Consider the following 21,185-nt stretch of genomic DNA (forward strand, 5'->3'; position numbering starts at 1 on the left):
CTGGTATTTATACTAGTTCTAGAGCTCACGGTGCTGTGTACTGCCTATGTGGGATTATTGCTGTGGACTTTGTCTCGTAGGTGCAACTAAGAAAAAGATGGCAACTTCAATAAGACCATGAGAAAGAGACAAAGAATACATTGTATCAAGTTCTTTTCTTCTTCTTCACTTTTCTTCTTTTCTGACCTCATTCTTTCTCTTTCCCATCAAATATATAAACAAAAACAACAAATTATTCTGGTAAAATTGTTATCTATTAGTTTTTTTTTACAACAAAATGAAACCCCCAAAGGAATGAACCCAAGTACTTTCAACTTGGATTTTCAAAGAAACCAGACCCATTTCTACAAGTTCAGCCTTGGTTTTCTCGTTTGGTGATGAAACCATGTGGTAAATCACCATGAGGGAAGCTTTCGTGATCGAAGGAGAAATTGGGTCTTTAATGAACTTGAATAGGATTCCATTGACCCCATCAATTGCGGCCAACTATTGTCGGTAACGGATCCAAAAATTTATAAAAGGATGTCTAACATTTTAATTTTCTTTTCTTAAAAATAATGTGGGTGTAAAAATGTTTATTTTTTCATTTTTCTTTAACATATTATTCTAAATTTTATTTCCCCCCTAAATAATGGGTCCCTAGGGGTTTAGTGCGTGCATCCGCCTCTACTATTCTCCGTATAGCTGGTCGCAAGAAGTAAGCTCTTTGAGGATGCTAATAGAGTTTTGCTTCACTGAAATGTCGTTTGATTTCAAAAACCAGACCATGCAACGCAAAGAAGGTTTTGATCCAAGTAACAATTGAGCTTCTTGAGCAACTGGGAACATCCAGTTCATTACATACAATATTTCCTCCAACACATTGGCATTGTCCTTCAATGAGTCGCTTGCGAATGCAGCATCGAGGACTCCGGCGACATCGTTCGCAATGATGCATCGCCTGTTTCACTCGCTTTCGAGACCCCATTTCTTGATTTTATGAACAGAAGTTAGACAGTCGCATCGGTCCAATCGTCTCTTCAAATCGGTAACCGAAAACAGAACCTCGAGACCTCGTCTGAGCTTACGGGGATTCTCGGCGTCGGGATCCTTTCAACGCCATGGCTCCGATTCTCCGCGCAGCAATCTTGGATCATTTTCCTGAGATAATGATTGGGTATCTAATCGAAACTTGTAAGGTCTTGATTCCATTGAAGTGGCGAGGAGAAGAAAATGTTGATAGTGTAATGTGATGTTGATAATTTTGTTTTGTGAAGGCGTTTGGCTGGAATCGAAGAGCTTTAGTGATGAAGGAATGGGACAGATTCCATTGAAGTGGCGAGGAGAAGAAAAGTGAAAAGAAAAAATGAAGAAGAAAAGTGAAGAAGAAGATGGGAACGGGTTGAAGAAGAATAAGAGCCGGTCAAAATGGTCCAGCTGTGTCATGTCGGTCAATGATCCAACTCAGCAGATAACTATCTAGGTGTGTTTTTCGTCACGCATATTAACGACTGATAACGTCGAGTGACCATTTTATAACAAACAATAATATTAGTGACCAATTTGTTACTTTTTAAACATCAGTGATATAAACGAAACTTTCCCTAACATTAGTGACCATTACGTAGTTTACCCTAGAAACTTACATAGTAACCAAGTAAAATTAAAGATTCTAATATTCCCATTAAGTTTGTACCATAAAAAATTATTCCCATTAAGTAAACAATCAAATATAATGAATACACAACTCAATTAATTAATAGGAAAACGAAGGCAGGATAATCAATAAAATTAGGGTAAACGACACAAATGATTACTAATGAGTTCGACACCTTTTCATTTAAAGTAAGGATTAAAAGACTCCAAACACAATAAAAAGATCATATAGACTCTTAAATCTTTGTTTCAATATTTAAATATTTATGTTTAATTCATACTAGATTACGGTTAGACTAGTTTCGGTTATTTAATATGGAAAAGAATTGACACATCTAATCAGTCCCGACCCTTAGGGGTGTATGAGTTAGGCAATGGTCCAAGATGGGCAGGGATATAATGTTGGATCTAAAAATAGTTCTAGCTAAAAATAAAATAAATAAAAAACATATTAAGACAAAAATATAAAGGGAAAAGAACTGATGTATTGCTACTCTCTCATCAATCACGTACGCCTTTATCAAAAACCCAAAAAACTCTTAAGCTTCATCAAAGACCCTTGAATCACAGATGCTTCATCACTATCATTAGAAACTCTTCAAATTCTTTGTTTTCTCTCTCTCCAAGATCCAAAATTCAATCTAAATCTCCACCCACCTAAACTCATGAAAAATTTCCTTATTTCGCAAAAAAATAAACCGTTATTAACATTAAAGCTCCTAAACCTTCTCTAATCAATGACAACGGTAATTTTCTTTTTCAATTTAAATAGGGGCACCAGTCTATCATATTGCCTAAGGCCCCGAAAAGAACAGGATCGGGGCTGCATCTAATATATATTTATCACTTAAATCCAAATAACAAGAACATAAAACCTTTAACATAAAAACATCAAAGTACCACTAATCTGTTCTTGACCAGCAAGAAGCAAAACATGTCATGCACATATTATGACCATAATGATCAACACAAAGTAATGATGAGTAAACAAAGAGAAAACAACTAAGTTTGAGCCAGGATGGTGTTTAGGGAGATATCAGTAGGTAAATAAAGATATTATAAAAAGAAGCTTTAAACTCGAATTTTAGGGCCTTTTCCAATGAAAGAGCCCTCTAAAAATAGGCGTATGCCACTTTCTGCAACGAACACACGGTATTCTTTAGTAAAAGGCGAAAGAATAGTTCGCTCTGTGTTCACTGCATGGTTGTGTAGATCGCATAATTGGAACTATAATTATTTATACTTATTATAAAGCTCATGGTGTCTATGTATTATAGGTGTGGTATTATTGCTCTAGACCTTGTTTGCTGGTAACTAAGAAAAAGATACAACAACTTCAATAAACCATGCAAAAGGAACCAATAAACATTTTTTTAGCATTTTGAAATTTTGATAGATGTAAAACAAGATAGTTACCAGTTCATTTCAAGTTTATTATACCCATGTAACACTTGAGCAAAAAGAAATCAACCCTCCAAATCAATTATGTGAGGCCTCCTTTAAAGGAAAACAACACAGACAAAGCTTCGAAATGATAGATCCTGACAAGCGCGAAGACTGATAAAGATAATACACACCGACATAGTTGGTCTTTTCGACATACTATTACTTGGAGTTAATAGATACTATATGACTTTTTATGATGATTTTAGTAGAAAAAGTTGGGTTTATATTGAAATAAAAATAAGAAGCATTGAATAAATTGAAAGAATTCAAAGCAATGACGGAAAAATAAAGTGATCAATATTTTAAAATACTCAGATCGGATAGAGGAGGAGAGTATACATCAGATTTATTTGAAGACTTCTGCAAAGAACATGACATCATCTATCAGTCGACAGTTTGATACACGCCTCAACAAAATAGAGTTACTGAAAGAAATAACTGCACAATCCTTGACATGTCAAGGAGTATGATCAAAGGTAAGCACTTACCGAGAAATATTAAGGTTGAAGTTGTTCATTGTGTAATTTACCTGCTGAACCGATGTCCAAAAAAAAGTGTAAAGTATATGACACCAATTGAAGCATGGAGCGGTCGAAAACCGAGAGTTGGACACCTCAAAATTTTTGGGTGCATTGCATATGCCCACGTCCTGCGCAAATAAGAAAGAAGCTCGATGATAGAGGAGAAAAGTGTATTTTCATTAAGTATGATGAAAGAAGTAAAGCCTACAGACTATATAATCCTCTTAACTAGATGGTAATAATTTCAAGGGATGTTAAGTTCGATGAAGCAAAATACTGCAGAAGGAGCAAAGAAGAAAAGGAAAGTTGAAGGATTATTTTTTAATGAAGATAAAGATGATATTGATCTTATCGATCAATATGAACAAGATGATGATTAAAGTCTTCAACAAAATTTAACTGCATCACCATTAACAAGCAGCAACAACAGTAGTAACATCATAAAAGATAATTCTGAATTATCTCCCACTAAAGTTCGAAGATCTAAGAGAGAGAATAATACCAAAAAGGTACAATGATTATGAATTACAAAATGTTTCACTTTTCCTGCTTACTTGCAAACAATAATCCAATAGAATATGAAGAAGCGATTAAAGATGCAAATGGAATGCTATAGATGAAGAAATTACGTTGATAGAAAAAAAATGATAGCTAGGAGCTAATAAATCGATCAGAAAGTCACAACCTAATTGGAGTCAAATGGGTATATCAGACGAACACCAACAAATAAGGAAAAGTTGAGAAATACAAAGCAAGATTAGTTGCAAAAGTGTTGAAAACATTTTGATGTTTCGATATAACAAATAAAGTGTCAATGAATTTTAAGATTTTATATTCAATTTCAAAAATAATATTCGATCAAATTAATCGAATATCACATATATTACTCCAAGTTTTCAAATGTCAATTTAACTCCTTACTTAAATGAAAAATTGTGCTTCAATCTTAGAATATTTTTGAAATAATTTTTACAAATTATTTCGAACCAAATCGAGCTAAAATGAGTTTTAAATAGGGAGGTACTGATACTTTTCACACATCGAATGCAAAAAGGGTACGAATACCCCATAGGGTACCGATACCCCTATGGAAAGAGGTACTGATACCTATCCTAAAGGTATCGATACCCCTCATGTTGATTTTGGCTCCGAGAAAAACAGAATGCCAAATGGGCACCGATACCCCTGAGAGGTATCGATACACTTAGTGTAATAACGGTCGAAATATTTGAATTTTACACAGGATGTATCGATACCCCTTGAAGGTGTACCGATAGCCCTACGCTCCCAACATCTTTTTGAAGTAGAATTCACTCCACAATGGCTCTATCGACTTCACCAATGACCCCCAACGTTCAAAACTCATCCAAGGTGTATTTAAACAAGTTCTGAAGCCTATGATCGATAAAAATTGAAAAAAAATCAAGAGATAAAGCTTCAAACCTCAGGTTTGAGAAATTCAAGCCAATTTTCATTCAATATTCATTTTGCTTTCAAGAACACATTTTGTGCTCAAGTGTATTTATCTTTGAGTGTTTTTTCCTTGTTCTAGAATTGTGCAAACAATCTACCTTGTGAGGTTTTCTGTAAAGTTTGTGAATTTGTAATTTTCTCTTTGGGAGAGAGTGTTCTCAAGAATTTGGGGTATAATTCTTGAGGGAGTTGTAAGGTTACTCTTTGTCCTCAAAAGAAAGACAAATTAGTGAATTTGTGGAAAATCCTTAGTGTGGATAGCTAAGGTAGTGGACGTAGACTTTGGTTGAGAAAATCGAACCACTGCAAATATTTTCAATTTTCTACAAAAGCTTCCACCAAAATTTTAATTGTCAATGCACCCCCTCTTGGCCGATTCATCAGATCGATTAACTCAACAAAAAAACTACAAAAAAAAGACGAGGGATAAACTATGATGAAGTATTTCCTTCAGTAATAAAAATCGAGACCATTATACTTCTTACAATAGCAACAACACAAAATAAATGAAAGATTTATCAGATGGATGTGAAGTCAACATTTCTAAATAACTACCTAGAAGAAGAAGTTTATATTGGGCAACCACTTAGATACATTAAAAAGGCAATGAAGACAAAGTATATCGATTGAATAAAGCTTTATACTGATTAAAGCAAGCTTCAAGAGCGTGTATCACGAGAATAAATTAATACTTCTAGAGAAACGAGTTCATGAAAAGTCCATACGAGCATGCTTTATATACGAAGAAAAATGAAGATGGTGATATCATGATCGTGTGTTTATATATGGACAACATGATTTTCATAGGAAATAATCCAGGTATGTTCATTGATTTCAAGAAAGCTATGATTAAAGAATGAAAAGAAAAATATTGGTGAAATGTCATACTCCCTTGGAGTCGAGGTGAAGTAAATGCAAGATGGAATATTTATTTCACAAAAGAGATACGTAGAGCAAATTTTAAGTAAATTCAGAATAGAAGATTGCAACCCAATTGCCACTTCAGCAGAACCAGACATAAAATTAAGTGTTAATTCAATAAGAGAGCCAGTAAATCCGACATTGTTTAAAATCATCATTGGAAGTTTAATGTATATGACTATTACACGACAATATATGAAATACATTGTGGGACTGGTAAGTAAATTCATGGAGAAGCCAAAACAATATCACTGGATTGTAGCAAATAGAATTTTAAGATATGTCAAAGGTATGACTGATCATGGCATGTACTACAAACATTCAAAAACTTCAAAAATAATTGGTAAATATGATAATGATTATGGGGAAGACTTTGATTATTGAAAAAGTACTTATGGATCTTTGTTATATATTGGCCTTACAGATTTTTTATGGTCTTCAAAGAAGAAACAAACAATAGCACTTTTGAATCATGCACTTGCCAAGCATTATGGTTAAAGAATATTTTGAATGAGTTAAACTTGGCACAAGAAGAACCAACTACAATTTATGTCGACAACAAGTCTACAATTTCTCTTGCCAAGAATCATGTCTCCAATAGCCGAAGCAAACACATTGATACAATGTATCACTATATACGAGAGCAGGTGAAGAATAAAAATGTAAAATTAATCTACTGTTGAACTGAAAATCAATTAGCAGATATTTTTATGAAGCCATCGAAAGCATACGTAATCTACTTATTCAAAGAAAAACTTGCACTACAGCAAAACTATTCTGTAGAGGCATTTTTAGCGACATTTGGAGAGTAAACGTCGTAAAATTTAAGCATATAGCGGCGTTTACAATCCAAACGCCACAAAACGATACTTTAGCGGAGTTTCTTAAACTAACGCCGTGATAGAGTAGTACTTTAGCTGCGTTTTTATACAAATGCCAGAATAGGGATCGTTTATAGTGGCATTTTTTCTAATAAACGCCGCGATAGAGTAGTACTTTATCAGTGTTTTTATACAAACTCCTCAATAGGGATCGTTTATATTGGCATTTTTCCAACAAATGTCGCGATAGAGTAGTACTTTAATGGCGTTTTTATATAAACACTGTAATAGGGTTCTTTAGAAGCATTTTTTTACAAAAAAACACCACGACAACATAGTACTTTAGCGGTGTTTTTATACAAACGCTGCTACAGACACTACACCAAGTTGAGACTATTGTGGCATTTTTAGCGGCGTTTAGTAAATAAACGCCGATAATTTTTGTACATATAGTGGCGTTTTTAAAACAAACGCCGCATAAATCAGTACATTAGCGGCGTTTCTGGAAAACGTCGCTATTTACTTATCTTTTATGGCGTTTTTAAACAAACGCCGCAATAAATCAGTGCAGTAGTGGCGTTTTTAAACAAACGCCGCAATAAGTTAGTGAAGTGGTGTTTTTAAATACAAACACCGCATGTTTTGGATATTTTATCATCAAAGGTTTCCCCGTTTACCAAACAATAGCTACGATAGGAGGATTTCTATCGGGTACTTCTTTTTCCTCTCTCTAATTTCTCATTCACTTCTTTGTTTTGTTTCTCTTTAAATTTAAAAATTTATGGGCTTGCTTTAAAATCTTCAAAGGTGTTCTACCTTGGATTTCATTTTCCTTATTTTTTTTCCAAATTATTTTTATGATGTTTTAGGGTTTAGGTTATTTATGCAAAGCGGCTTTGAAGGAGCTCAAGGATCTCCAGAAAGATCTTCCTATCTTTTGCAGTGCAGGTTCAATTTGTTATCTCTTTTACTCCATTTTGTGCCTTGATTTATTATTCTTTTTCTTATTATCCTCGAGGCTCCAACAATTTGTACAAAACTACAAATATGTCCTAAAGTAAGAAAATAAAAGAATCATTTTTTGAAATATGATTTAAGAATAACAAGAGTGGCTAGGGGTGCGGTGTAGTGCATGTCCGTTTTGATTCCTATTAGTTCTTAACTCAATTGTCCCAGGGTCGTTTCCTACTGTTATGCCAAAGTTTCTTGTTGGGAGGAGAGGTAATGGTTAGATCTAGCTAGTTTCGAGTCTGTTTTGGCCGGGATGCACTAGTGAGAGTTCAATTTGTGTTTTTTGGGGTGGTTTGTGTTATATGTGTGAAGCTTGGCCCCGGTGTGTTTAATTGGGTTTTTGGATTCGATTGTTTGCTTTTACGGTGTAATTTGTGGTTGTAAAAAGTTTAAATCGGAAGTAAAAAGTTCCCAGATACTAATCTATATATTTAATTAAAAAAAAGCAAGTTGCAAAGGAGAAAGAAGAAAATTTTGTTATGTGCTAGTTTAATACCAGAGTTCATTGTATATTTAACTTCCGTTGGTGATTCACAACTTCATTGATATAAAAAATGCTTAAACGTATTCATCCTTGTATGTATTATTTGATTTGTTCATTTTCATCTTGATCAAAATATAACTTCTTTTGCTTCTCTGGAATGTTCCACTCCTTTGTTATTATTATGTTATGATGTTATTTTGGTCTATACTGGTGAAACCAGAATTACTGCTTTCTTCATTTTAAATATGATTGTCTTCATTGCAATGCGGAGTTAGTTCATGCTTTTTCCATTCTTATTGTTCTTTAATTGTTGGTTTTGTTTTGTTCACTTTCTCTCATGTAAATGTCTTTTTCAGTATAAATGCTTGTAAATGTTCTATTTATTTCTTACTCATGTATTCTTAATTAAATTTTCACAGTACCATCATATGATTATATTGCGAATACTTGTTGGCTTGTAGCCTTTATGCGGTTTTGCTATGATCATTTCCTTTTAATGCAGGAGCATCATTTTTCTATGTTACAACGCGAAACTGAGAAACTTCCACTCTCCCCTGATTTTGTAAAGCCTTCTTGATCCTTGAATGTTTACTTCTTGATCCGTCTATTTTTGGGAAAATTTGTTCAAGATATGAACTAGTTTACAAAAAGATAGAGTAAGAGAAATTATCGTCGGAATGTCCACGTAGCGTATTTGCTCTGACGACGGATCAAATTATCGTTGGTAGGCTTTCGATCTGATCTTGTCATCGAAACCCGATTTGAAAAGACCTATATTTCTCTTATTTGTTACTCAAATTTCCTCTCTTTTTCTGTTATCCCTGAAATTTTGTTATTATTCTGTTGTTGTTGTTGCTTTGAAAGTGTATGCATCTCTGGGTTTTTTCCTAGGGGAGTGATCATCGTTGGATTTGGTAGAAATAGGATTTTGGTTTTGATATTGATATTGATGTTCTTTTATTTAGTTTAATGTTCTTGTTTTTAGATGCTTGATGATGGAGTTTTTGTGCTTGGTTTAATATTCAAGGTGAGAATTTTATAGCCTTTGTGGTGAAATTTTTACAGGATATTTTATAGCAAGTTTTTTTTATTAAAAATTCCTTAAAGATCTTGTCTTTTTCCTTTGGTTTTTGATTTGTAATCGATCAAACACTTGTTGAAATTTGGATGAAAATAGTTATGTTATTTGTTTTTCTTTTCACTTCGGGTTCTGAGGTACGAGTTTTAAGGTTATTCATGATGCTTATAAATTATAATTGTGACAGAGCCATTGTAATATATTTAAACTAATTAGATCTAACAACATTTGTCTATGTACCTTGTTTCAAGTAAAGAATATTGATGTTAACCGAGTATATTCAAAACGAAGAAGAAATAGCGGTTAAAATGCTCGAAACTTTGCTAAGATAGCCACTTGACTATGATGCGTGGACTGTACAAGCTTTGAAGTAACTTTTTCCTTTTAGTCGTTTCATACATCAAAACCATTGATCCACTTCTCAAGGAATTTGATGAGATTAATCAGCGGTACTTGTGATGTGGGATGCATATGCAAGTGTTTACAGAGTGCTAGCCGTCTTAACTGAACATTTGGAAACAGATGTTTGCGGTTTAGCTTGTATTCTATCGGGATTACTTCAGTTATTTCTGGTATCTTGTTGACTGTTTTGGATTCTTTGACATACCATCCAACCATTTTTTTAGTCTTGGATTTTACTTTTTGCTATTGAAGAAACTTTTGTTTTAAATATTTTTTAGAAATGCATTTTTAAGGATGGTCTTCATAAAATCTTCATACGTGACTTTGTTACAATTATGACCTAGGGACTAAAATGTATGGTTTTGCGCAGTGCCCATGAATTTCAGATTGTTGTAAGAGCTTGAGAGGGGCGAAAAGGGAATTGGGGATGGAACGGTCAACTATGGGATGGATGATGCTGATGATATATGCATGCAGTCATGGACTGGGACTATTATTGCCCCCCTTAATGTCAGTCCCTCTCTCTCTTATTCTTTTCAGTAACCGGTGTGTTTGATTTTTGTGATTGTGCGAAGGGGGTTTGAAGAACTTTTAGGTTTATGTAATTGTAAGATAGACCCTAGAAACATTAAATTGTAATGCTTTTATTTCTTCGTTTAGGTTGAGCTTCAAAATCAAATAATATGACAATATCATTGAGAGGGATAGCGATTAAGAAATTTAACAAAGAAGTTACTGCATGCACTTGAAATTTTAATATTCTTATTAAGTATAGGGATTTAATTTCTTTTAGTGGAAAGTATGATTTCACTGTTTCAACATATTTGTCACTGTTAACCTATCATTGGCAATGATATTCTACTCTATATTAAGCTTGGTAAATGTTGATTTATGTTTGCCGGATAACTTGTGGTTTTGATAAGTTCATTCCTTCAACATCTGCTCCAAGGCTCCAACCATGATTATTACTATCTATGAATGTTTGATATTGTTCAATTATAACTGGCTGCAATCTATAGTGATGTATTGTGTCCTATTCACCAATGCTGATTAGTGATTTTGTTTCCAATTGCAGGTTAGTTAAAATGGCTACGGAGATCACTAAATTTCTGTTGGCTGCCCAATCAGTGGATACATTAAAAAGGGCATGAAGACAAAGTATATCGATTGAAGAAAGCTTTATGGAGATTAAAGCAAGCTTCAAGAGCTTGTAACACGAGAATATATTAATACTTCTAGAGAAATGAGTTCATGAAGAGTCCATACGAGCATGCTTTATATACGAAGAAAAATGAAGATGGTGATATCATGATCGTGTGTTTATATGTGGACGACATGATTTTCACATAAAATAATCCAAGAGGAATTACGCTTACTTGTTTTTTGGTACAAGTAGCTACAGGATTTGCTATGACTTTTTACTATCGTCCAACCGTTACTGAGGTTTTTGCTTTTGTTCAATACATAATGATTGAAGTTAACTTTGGTTGGTTAATCCGATCAGTTCATCGATAGTCGGCAAGTATGATGGTCTTAATGATGATCCTACATGTATTTCGTGTCTATCTCACTGTTGGTTTTAAAAAGCCTCACGAATTAACTTGGGTTACAGGCGTGGTTCTGGATGTGTTGATTGTATCTTTTGGCGTAACAGGTTATTCCTTAACTCGGGACCAAATTGGTTATTGGGCAGTCAAAATCGTAACAGGTGTTTTGGAAGCTATTACGCTAATAGGGTCGCCTTTGGTAGAGTTATTTCATGGAAGTGCTAGTGTGGGACAATCCACTTTGACCCGTTTTTATAGTTTACACACTTTTGTATTACCTCTTCTTAATTATGTATTTATGTTAATGCATTTCCTAATAGTTTACACACTTTTGTATTACCTCTTCTTAATAATGTACTTATGTTAATGCATTTCCTAATGATACGTAAGCAAGGCATTTCTAGTCCTTTATAGAGAATATAGACCCTTTAGAGAGAATACAAACCATAGCTATATTGTAACCAATAATTTCTCTTATTACTTGGGGGAGGAACAATAGTATTTCATTGTTACAAGTATGGATTATTGAAAAAAAAATAAGACATGTATTTGGATATTTCCTTTCAACTACACAATATTCTATTATTTATTTGATATGACATGAATAGTTGAAGGGAATTTCCCAAAGAGAAAATGGATTATGGGAGTGTGTGACTTGAACTATTGATTGGGCCGTGCAGAAATATGCCTTTATCTGCTACATTGGAATTCACAACCAAATGTGTCTTTGTTCCAACCACCGTGTAAGCCCCATACAAAGGATAGGTTGGTTCGCTTGAAGAGAATCTTTCTATGATCAGACCTGACGATGTTGTGTATAAACAGGGCTCCGTAAGATCCAGTAGAGTAAGTGATTTGGCATAACCCAAATTAGATTTTAGTTATTTTTTTTACTTTCTTATCTTAATAGTATGAAAATGCATTCATTTCTTCTGCATCGACCCGATTTTATTATACTATCGGAGTGAAACAAGGGATCTAAAGAAGAGCCAAAGGCTAGACTATATTAGTAACAAGTAAATCCTTTGTATGTAAAAAATCTCGATATATTTTTTGTTGGATAAAGGCGAATCGCAAGGCCTAAGACGACCCAGAAAGCACTTGATCACGATCAACTTTGTACGCATACTTGGGTATTGAGCATTTACCTGTAAAAATGGAATTCCTTGGAATGTATAGCTGCAACTTCGTAAAATGAAATCGGGTAACATTTTTCTTACATAGGAATCATTCATATGTGGGGATAACATATAGATTTTTTTAGGTATCCGTTTGTATCCATTTTATTCGATTGACTTTTGCTTGAGTTGGATGATGAAAAATTATCATGTCCGATTCCTTCGGGGGATGGATTTAGAAAAATTCACCTATCCTAATAACAAAAAAACCTGACTTGAACGATCTTGTATTAAGAGCTAAATTAGCTAAAGGTATGGGTCATAATTATTATGGGGAACCCACATGGCCCAATGATCTTTTATATATTTTTCCAGTAGTAATTCTCGGTACTATTGCTTGTAACGTGGGCTTAGCGGTCCTAGAACCTTCAATGATTGGTGAACCCGCAGATCCATTTGCAACTTCTTTGGAAATATTACCTGAATGGTATATCTTTCTTATTTCAAATACTTCGTACAGTATCTAACAAGTTATTGGGTGTTCTTTTAATGGTTTCAGTACCCGCGGGATTATTAACAGTACCTTTTTTGGAAAATGTTAATAAATTCCAAAATCCATTTCGTCGTCTAGTAGCGACAACCGTTTTTTGGTACAAGTGATATGTTCATTGATTTCAAGAAAGCTATGATTAAAGAATGAAATGAAAAATATTGGTGAAATGGCATACTCCCTTGGAGTCGAGGTGAAGCAAATGCAAGATGGAATATTTATTTCACAAAAGAGATACGTAGAGAAATTTTAAGCAAATTCATAATAGAAGATTGCAACCCAATTGCCACTTCAGCAGAACCAAACATAAAATTAAGTGTTGATTCAATAAGAGAGCCAGTAAATCCGACATTGTTTAAAATCATCATTGGAAGTTTAATGTATGACTATTACACGACCATATATAACATACGTTGTGGGACTGGTATGCAGATTCATGGAGAAGACAAAACAATATCACTAGATTGTAGCAAAGAGAATTTTAAGATATGTCAAAGGTATGACTGATCATGGCCTGTTCTACAAACATTCAGAAACTTCAAAAATAATTGGTAATTATGATAATGATTATGGGGGAGACTTAGATTATTGAAAAAGTACTTCTGGATCTTTGTTATATATTGGCCTTACAGATTTTTTATGGTCTTCAAAGAAGAAACAAACAATAGCACTTTCGACATGTGAAGCAGAATACATAGTCGTTGAATCATGCACTTGCCAAGCATTATGGTTAAAGAATATTTTGAATGAGCTAAACTTAGCACAAGAAGAACACACTACAATTTATGTCGACAACTAGTCTACAATTTCTCTTGCCAAGAATCATGTCTCCAATAACCGAAGCAAACACATTGATATAATGTATCACTATATACGAGTGCAGTTAAAGAACAAAAATGTAAAATTTAAAGGAAAACGAAAGTGGGATTATCAATAACTTTAAATTTAAATAGGCATATGCCACATTCTACGACACACGGTATTCTTTAGTAATAGATGAAAGAATAGTTCGCTCTTTGCTTACTGAGTGGCTGCTTGGATGGCAAAATTGGAACAATAGTTATTTATACTTATTATAGAGCTCATGATGTCTTTGTAATTTCGATATGGGATTATACGAAAAAGGTACCAATAAATTTTGTTTTAGCTTTTTGAAATTTCGATAGATGTAAAACTAAAGATGAATATAGTACCGTTTCGTGTTTTTTTCTAGCAACTTACGTCGATCTCTAGCTGTATGACGAAGTTTTCACTTAGAAACAGTTTCTAGCTACTAAAAGCATACAAGATACAACAGATTCTCTCTGATATATTGGCACTAGCCTCTTTGATCTCCATTGGAATATCATGAAGCCGAGTGAAGATTGTTTAAATCCGAAACACAATCCAGTTGGTTCTAAACGTCACTTGACATACAATAGATTTTGAGTTCACAATCAGAATATTTTCGGCTTTTCTTATCTCTGTTAACAAATTTCCAGCATAACATCCATCTTGCAGCAAAGCAAAATGAGCTATAGCTTATGTTGAATCAATGAGTTCGGCACCTTTTCATTTAAAGTAAGGATTAAAATACTCCAAACACAATAAAAAGATCATATAAACTCTTAAATCTTCGTTTCAATATTTAAATATTTATGTTTAATTCATACTAGATTACGGTTAGACTAGTTTCAGTAATTTAATATGGAAAAGAATTGACACATCTAATATGTCCCGACCCTTAGGGTTGTATGTTAGGCAATGGTCAAGGGCCCAAGATGGGAAGGGATACAACGTTGGATCTAAAAATAGTTCTAGTGAAAAATAAAATAAATAAAAAACATATTAAGACAAAATATAAAGGGAAAAGAACTGATGTATTACTACTCTCTCATCAATCACGTACACCTTTATCAAAGACCCAAAAAAACTCTTAAGCTTCATCAAAGACCCTTGAATCACGGATGCTTCATCACTATCATTAGAAACTCTTCAATTCTCTGTTTTCTCTCTCTCCAAGATCCAAAATTCAATCTAAATCTCTACCCCCTAAACTCATGAAAACTTTCCTTATTTCGCAAACAAATAAAATTATTAACATTAAAGCTCCTAAACCTTCTCTTATCAATAACAACGAAAATTTTCTTCTTCAATTTAAATAGGGGCACCAGTCTATCATATTGCCTAAGGCCCCGAAAAGAACAAGATCGGGGCTGCATCTAATATATATATCACTTAAATCCAAATTACAAGAACATAAAAACATCAAAGTACCACTAATCCTTTTAGATCTAGTATTTTAATGGTATTTACTTCACCCCCAACTGATAATCTGTTCTTGACTAACAAGAAGCAAAACATGTCATGCACATATTATGACTTTAAAGATCAACACAAAGTAATGAATGAGTAAACAAAGAGAAAACAACTAAGTTTGAGCCAGATGGTGTTTAGGGAGATATCAGTAGGTAAACAAAGATATTATAAAAAGAAGCTTTAAACTTGAATTTTAGGGCCTTTTCCAATGAAAGAGCCCTCTAAAATAGGCGTATGCCACTTTCTGCAGCGAACACACAGTATTCTTTAGTAAAAGGTGAAAGAATAGTTCGCTCTGTGTTCACTGCATGGTTGTGTAGATCGCATAATTGGAACTATAATTATTTATACTTGTTATAAAGCTCATGGTGTCTATATACTATAGGTGTGGTATTATTGCTATAGACCTTGTTTGCTGGTAACTAAGAAAAAGATACAACAACTTCAATAAACCATGCAAAAGGAACCAATAAACATTTTTTAGCATTTTGAAATTTTGATAGATGTAAAACAAGATAGTTAGCAGTTCATTTCAAGTTTATATCACCCATGTAACACTTGAGCAAAAAGAAATCAACCCTCAAATCATTATGTGAGGCCTCCTTTAAAGGAAAACACAGACAAAGCTTCGAAATTGATAGATCCTGACAAGCGCGAAGACTGATAAAGATAATACACACCGACATAGTTGGTCTTTTCGACATACTATTACTTGGAGTTAATAGATACTATATGACTTTTTATGATGATTTTAGTAGAAAAGTTGGGTTTATATATTGAAATAAAAATAAGAAGCATTGAATAAATTGAAAGAATCAAAGCAATGACGGAAAAATAAGTGATCAATATTTTAAAATACTCAGATCGGATAGAGGAGGAGAGTATACATCAGATTTATTTGAAGACTTCTGCAAAGAACATGACATCATCTATCAGTCGACAGTTTGATACACGCCTCAACAAAATAGAGTTACTGAAAGAAATACTGCACAATCCTTGACATGTCAAGGAGTATGATCAAAGGTAAGCACTTACCGAGAAATATTAAGGTTGAAGTTGTTCATTGTGTAATTTACCTGCTGAACCGATGTCCAAAAAAAGTGTAAAGTATGACACCAATTGAAGCATGGAGCGGTCGCAAACCGAGAGTTGGACACCTCAAATTTTTGGGTGCATTGCATATGTCCACGTCCTGAGCAATAAGAAAAAAGCTCAATGATAGAGGAGAAAATTGTATTTTCATTAGGTATGATGAAAGAAGTAAAGCCTACAGACTATATAATCCTCTTAACTAGATGGTAATAATTTCAAGGGATGTTAAGTTCGATGAAGCAAAATACTGCAGAAGGAGCAAAGAAGAAAAGAAAGTTGAAGGATTATTTTTTAATGAAGATAAAGATGATATTGATCTTATCGATCAATATGAACAAGATGATGATTAAAGTCTTCAACAAAATTTAACTGCATCACCATTAACAACCAGCAACAACAGTAGTAACAGCATAAAAAAATTCTGAATTATCTCCCACTAAAGTTCGAAGATCTAAGAGAGAGAATAATACCAAAAGGTACAATGATTATGAATTACAAAATGTTTCACTTTTCCTGCTTACTTGCTAACAATAATCCAATAGAATATGAAGAAGCGATTAAAGATGCAATGGAAAGCTATAGATGAAGAAATTACGTGATAGAAAAAAAATGATAGCTAGGAGCTAATAAATCGATCAAAGTCACAACCTAATTGGAGTCAAATGGGTATATCAGACGAAGACCAACAAATAAGGAAAAGTTGAGAAATACAAAGCAAGATTAGTTGCAAAGTGTTGAAAACATTTTGATGTTTCGATATAAAATAAAGTGTCAATGAATTTTAAGATTTATATTCAATTTCAAAATAATATTCGATCAAATTAATCGAATATTACATATTCTCCAAGTTTTCAATGTCAATTTGACTCCTTACTAAATGAAAAATTGTTCTTCAATCTTAGAATATTTTTGAAATAATTTTTACAAAGTATTTATAACCAAAATCGAGCTAAATGAGTTTTAAATAGGGAGTACTGATACCCCTCACACATCGAATGCAAAAAGGGTACGAATACCCCATAGGGTACCGATACCCCTATGAAAGAGTACTGATACTATCCTAAGTTTCGATACCCCTCATGTTGATTTTGGCTCCGAGAAAACAGATGCCAAATGGTACTGATACCCCTGAGAGTTCGATACACTTAGTCTAATAACGTCAAAATATTTGAATTTTACACAGGATGTATCGATACCCCTTGAGGTGTACCGATAGCCCTACGCTCCCAACATCTTTTGAAGTAGAATTCCTCCACAATGGCTCTATCGACTCACCAATGACCCCCAACTTTCAGAACTCATCCAAGGTGTATTTAAACAAGTTCTGAAGCCTATGATCGATAAAAATTGAAAAAAAATCAAGAGATAAAGCTTCAAACCTCAAGTTTGAGAAATTCAAGCCAATTTCATTCAATATCATTTTGCTTTCAAGAACACATTTTGTGCTCAAGTGTATTTATCTTTGAGTGTTTTTTCCTTGTTCTAGAATTGTGCAAACAATCTACCTTGTGAGGTTTTTCTGTAAAGTTTGTGAATTTGTAATTTTCTCTTTGGGAGAGAGTGTTCTCAAGAATTTGGGGTATAATTCTTAAGGGAGTTGTAAGGTTACTCTTTGTTCTCAAAAGAAGACAAATTAGTGAATTTGTGGAAATCCTTAGTGTGGATAGCTAAGGTAGTGGACGTAGACTTTGGTTGAGAAAGTCGAACCACTCTAAATTGTTGTGCAAATATTTCAATTTTCTGCAAAAGCTTCCACCGAAATTTTAATTGCCAATTCACCCCTCTTGGCCGATTCATCAAATCGATTAAATAAACAAAAAGACTACAAAAAAGACGAGGGATAAACTATGATGAAGTATTTCCTTCAGTAATAAAAATCGAGACCATCATACTTCTTACAATAGCAACAACACAAAATAAATGAAGATTTATCAGATGGATGTGAAGTCAACATTTCTAAATAACTACCTAGAAAAGAAGTTATATTGAGCAACCACTTAGATACATTAAAAGGCAATGAAGACAAAGTATATCGATTGAATAAAGCTTTATACTGATTAAAGCAAGCTTCAAGAGCGTGTATCACGAGAATAGATTAATACTTCTAGAGAAATGAGTTCATGAAGAGTCCATACAAGCATGCTTTATATACGAAGAAAAATGAAGATGGTGATATCATGATCGTGTGTTTATATGTGGACGACATGATTTTCATAGGAAATAATCCAGGTATATTCATTGATTTCAAGAAAGCTATGATTAAAGAATGAAATGACAAATATTGGTGAAATGCCATACTCCCTTGGAGTCGAGGTGAAGCAAATGCAAGATGGAATATTTATTTCACAAAAGAGATATGTAGAGCAAATTTTAAGTAAATTCATAATAGAAGATTGCAACCCAATTGCCACTTCAGCAGAACCAGACATGAAATTAAGTGTTGATTCAATAAGAGAGCCAGTAAATCCGACATTGTTTAAATCATCATTGGAAGTTTAATGTATATGACTATTACACGACCATTTATGACATACGTTGTGGGACTGGTATGCATATTCATGGAGAAGCCAAAACAATATCACTAGATTGTAGCAAAGAGAATTTTAAGATATGTCAAAGGTATGACTGGTCATGGCCTGTTCTACAAACATTCAGAAACTTCAAAAATAATTGGTAATATGATAATGATTATGGGGGAGACTTAGATTATTGAAAAAGTACTTCTGGATCTTTGTTACTTATTGGCCTTACAGATTTTTTATGGTCTTCAAAGAAGAAACAAACAATAGCACTTTCGACATGTGAAGCAGAATACATAGTCGTTGAATCATGCACTTGCCAAGCATTATGGTTTAAAGATATTTTGAATGAGCTAAACTTAGCACAAGAAGAACCAACTACAATTTATGTCGACAACAAGTCTACAATTCTCTTGCCAAGAATCATGTCTCCAATAGCCGAAGCAAACATTGATATAATGTATCACTATATACGAGAGCAGGTGAAGAACAAAAATGTAAAGTTAATCTATTGCTGAACTGAAGATCAATTAGCAGATATTTTTATGAAGCCATCGAAAGCATACGTATTCTACTCATTCAAAGAAAAACTTGGAATGAAAAATCAAGTTTGATGAGAAGTGTTAAAATCAAACTTGATTTTAACATGTCGGCAACAATATGGCTAGAAACTTCTAGAAATTCTTGGCAATTAAGGAAATGAAGGCAGCACGGCAGTGGCTAATTGATGTGTTGGCAGCAGAAAATCAATATGTATGAAAGCAACAAAATAATAATGTTGCAGTAACTTGGAGAATTGGCAACAACAGTTAGCAGCAGCCATTCAAAGATTATTAATTAAGAAAAGGGTTGCAAAATATAAGCTAATCACGACAATGAAGAATCCTATATAAGTGTGTGTATCTTTAGCTTTAGTTCATGTAATGTATGAAAAACGTCAGTGCGATAAAAGGACGAGAGTAAGAGTAAAATTTAGCAAACCTTTTATTAGCGGTGTTTATAAATTAACCGAAGTTTGTGATCGCGTTGTACTTGTGTTTCGTACGAGTTATAAGTTTATTGAGTGATAGAGAGTTATAAGAGTTATCGAGTGTCTATCAATGCTTCGAAACAGAACTGCCCCTAAAGATTGTGAGGGAAGTGACTTCTTCGATGAGAAAATTGAGCCAATTTCTTACACGGTGTCCCCTTTGGTCGAAACCGAAACACAGCTTGAAATGGAGTGTCATTAGTTTGGGGGTCGGACAAGTGAAGTATTTGTTATCGTGCAAAGTTAGCTAATCCTATTACAGATGTCAATCATCATAAGATACAACTGAAACGAAATACTGAAGAACTACAAATGCTAAAGAGAACTAGGTATGAAAAAAAAATATCCATTTAACTAAAATTTTAGGGCCCTTTCCAAAGAACGAGCCCTTCAAAAAATAGAAGTATGCCACTTTCTGCGGCAAGCACACGGTATTCTTTAGTAAAAGGCGAAAGAATAGTTCGTCCTGTGCTCACCGCATGGCTGCTGCTTTGAAAAGTTGGAACTATAAATTATTATACCTGTTATAAAGCTCATGCTGCTCTGAACTGTCCATGTGGGACTGTTTCTACAGAAGTCAAACCTTGATAGCTGGTAACTAGAAAAAGATCAGCAACCTCAATAAACCACGAAAAAGGGACCAATAAATTTGTTTAGCATTTTGAAATTTCGATAGATGTAAAACTAGAGATGCATCCAGTACGTTTCATGTTTTTTTCTAGCAGCTACATCGATCTCTAGCTGTATGACGAAGTTTTTCACTTAGAAAACAGTTCTAGCTGCTGGAAGCATACAAGATACAGCAGATTCTCTCTGGTATATTGGCACTAGCCTCTTTGATCGCCATGGAATACCATGAAGCCGAGTGAAGATTGTCTAAATCCGAAACACAATCGGTTGGTTCTAACCGTCACTAAGTCACCTGACTTACAATAGATTGAGTTTCATTCGGAAATTTTTCAGCTCTCTTATCTGATAACAAAATTTCCAGCATAACATCCATCTTGCAGCGAAGCAATATGGGCTATAGCTATGTTTCGGGAATCAGTAGAACATGAGTAGGCACATTATATGGATTAGAATACTCTAAACACGTTTTCCTCTAGGCTCTTAGATCTTCCTTTTAATATTTAAATATCTATGTTTTTTTCATACTCACCAATATGGTTAGATTGATTTCGGTTCTTTAATATACATGAGAGCATAAAATCATTAACATAAAAAATCAAATGTCACTGCT

At 33.8% G+C, this 21,185-nt stretch overlaps 3 non-coding genes and 1 pseudogene across 3 annotated transcripts; all 4 read right to left on the bottom strand.

Annotated features, from left to right (window-relative positions):
* Positions 1–267: 267 nt before the first annotated feature.
* LOC120182649 lies at positions 268–20,792 on the bottom strand (annotated as a pseudogene).
* On the bottom strand, positions 2,724–2,841 carry LOC120182660. Its single transcript, XR_005521850.1, has one exon. It is a non-coding gene; the product is annotated as a U5 spliceosomal RNA (small nuclear RNA).
* LOC120182661 lies at positions 15,502–15,618 on the bottom strand. Its single transcript, XR_005521851.1, has one exon. It is a non-coding gene; the product is annotated as a U5 spliceosomal RNA (small nuclear RNA).
* Positions 20,313–20,431, bottom strand: LOC120182659. The gene has a single exon (XR_005521849.1). It is a non-coding gene; the product is annotated as a U5 spliceosomal RNA (small nuclear RNA).
* Positions 20,793–21,185: the final 393 nt, after the last annotated feature.

This window comes from Hibiscus syriacus, unplaced genomic scaffold (genome assembly GCF_006381635.1).
Source record: "Hibiscus syriacus cultivar Baekdansim isolate YM2019G1 unplaced genomic scaffold, ASM638163v2 tig00112699_pilon, whole genome shotgun sequence".
Taxonomy (NCBI): Eukaryota; Viridiplantae; Streptophyta; class Magnoliopsida; order Malvales; family Malvaceae; genus Hibiscus; species Hibiscus syriacus.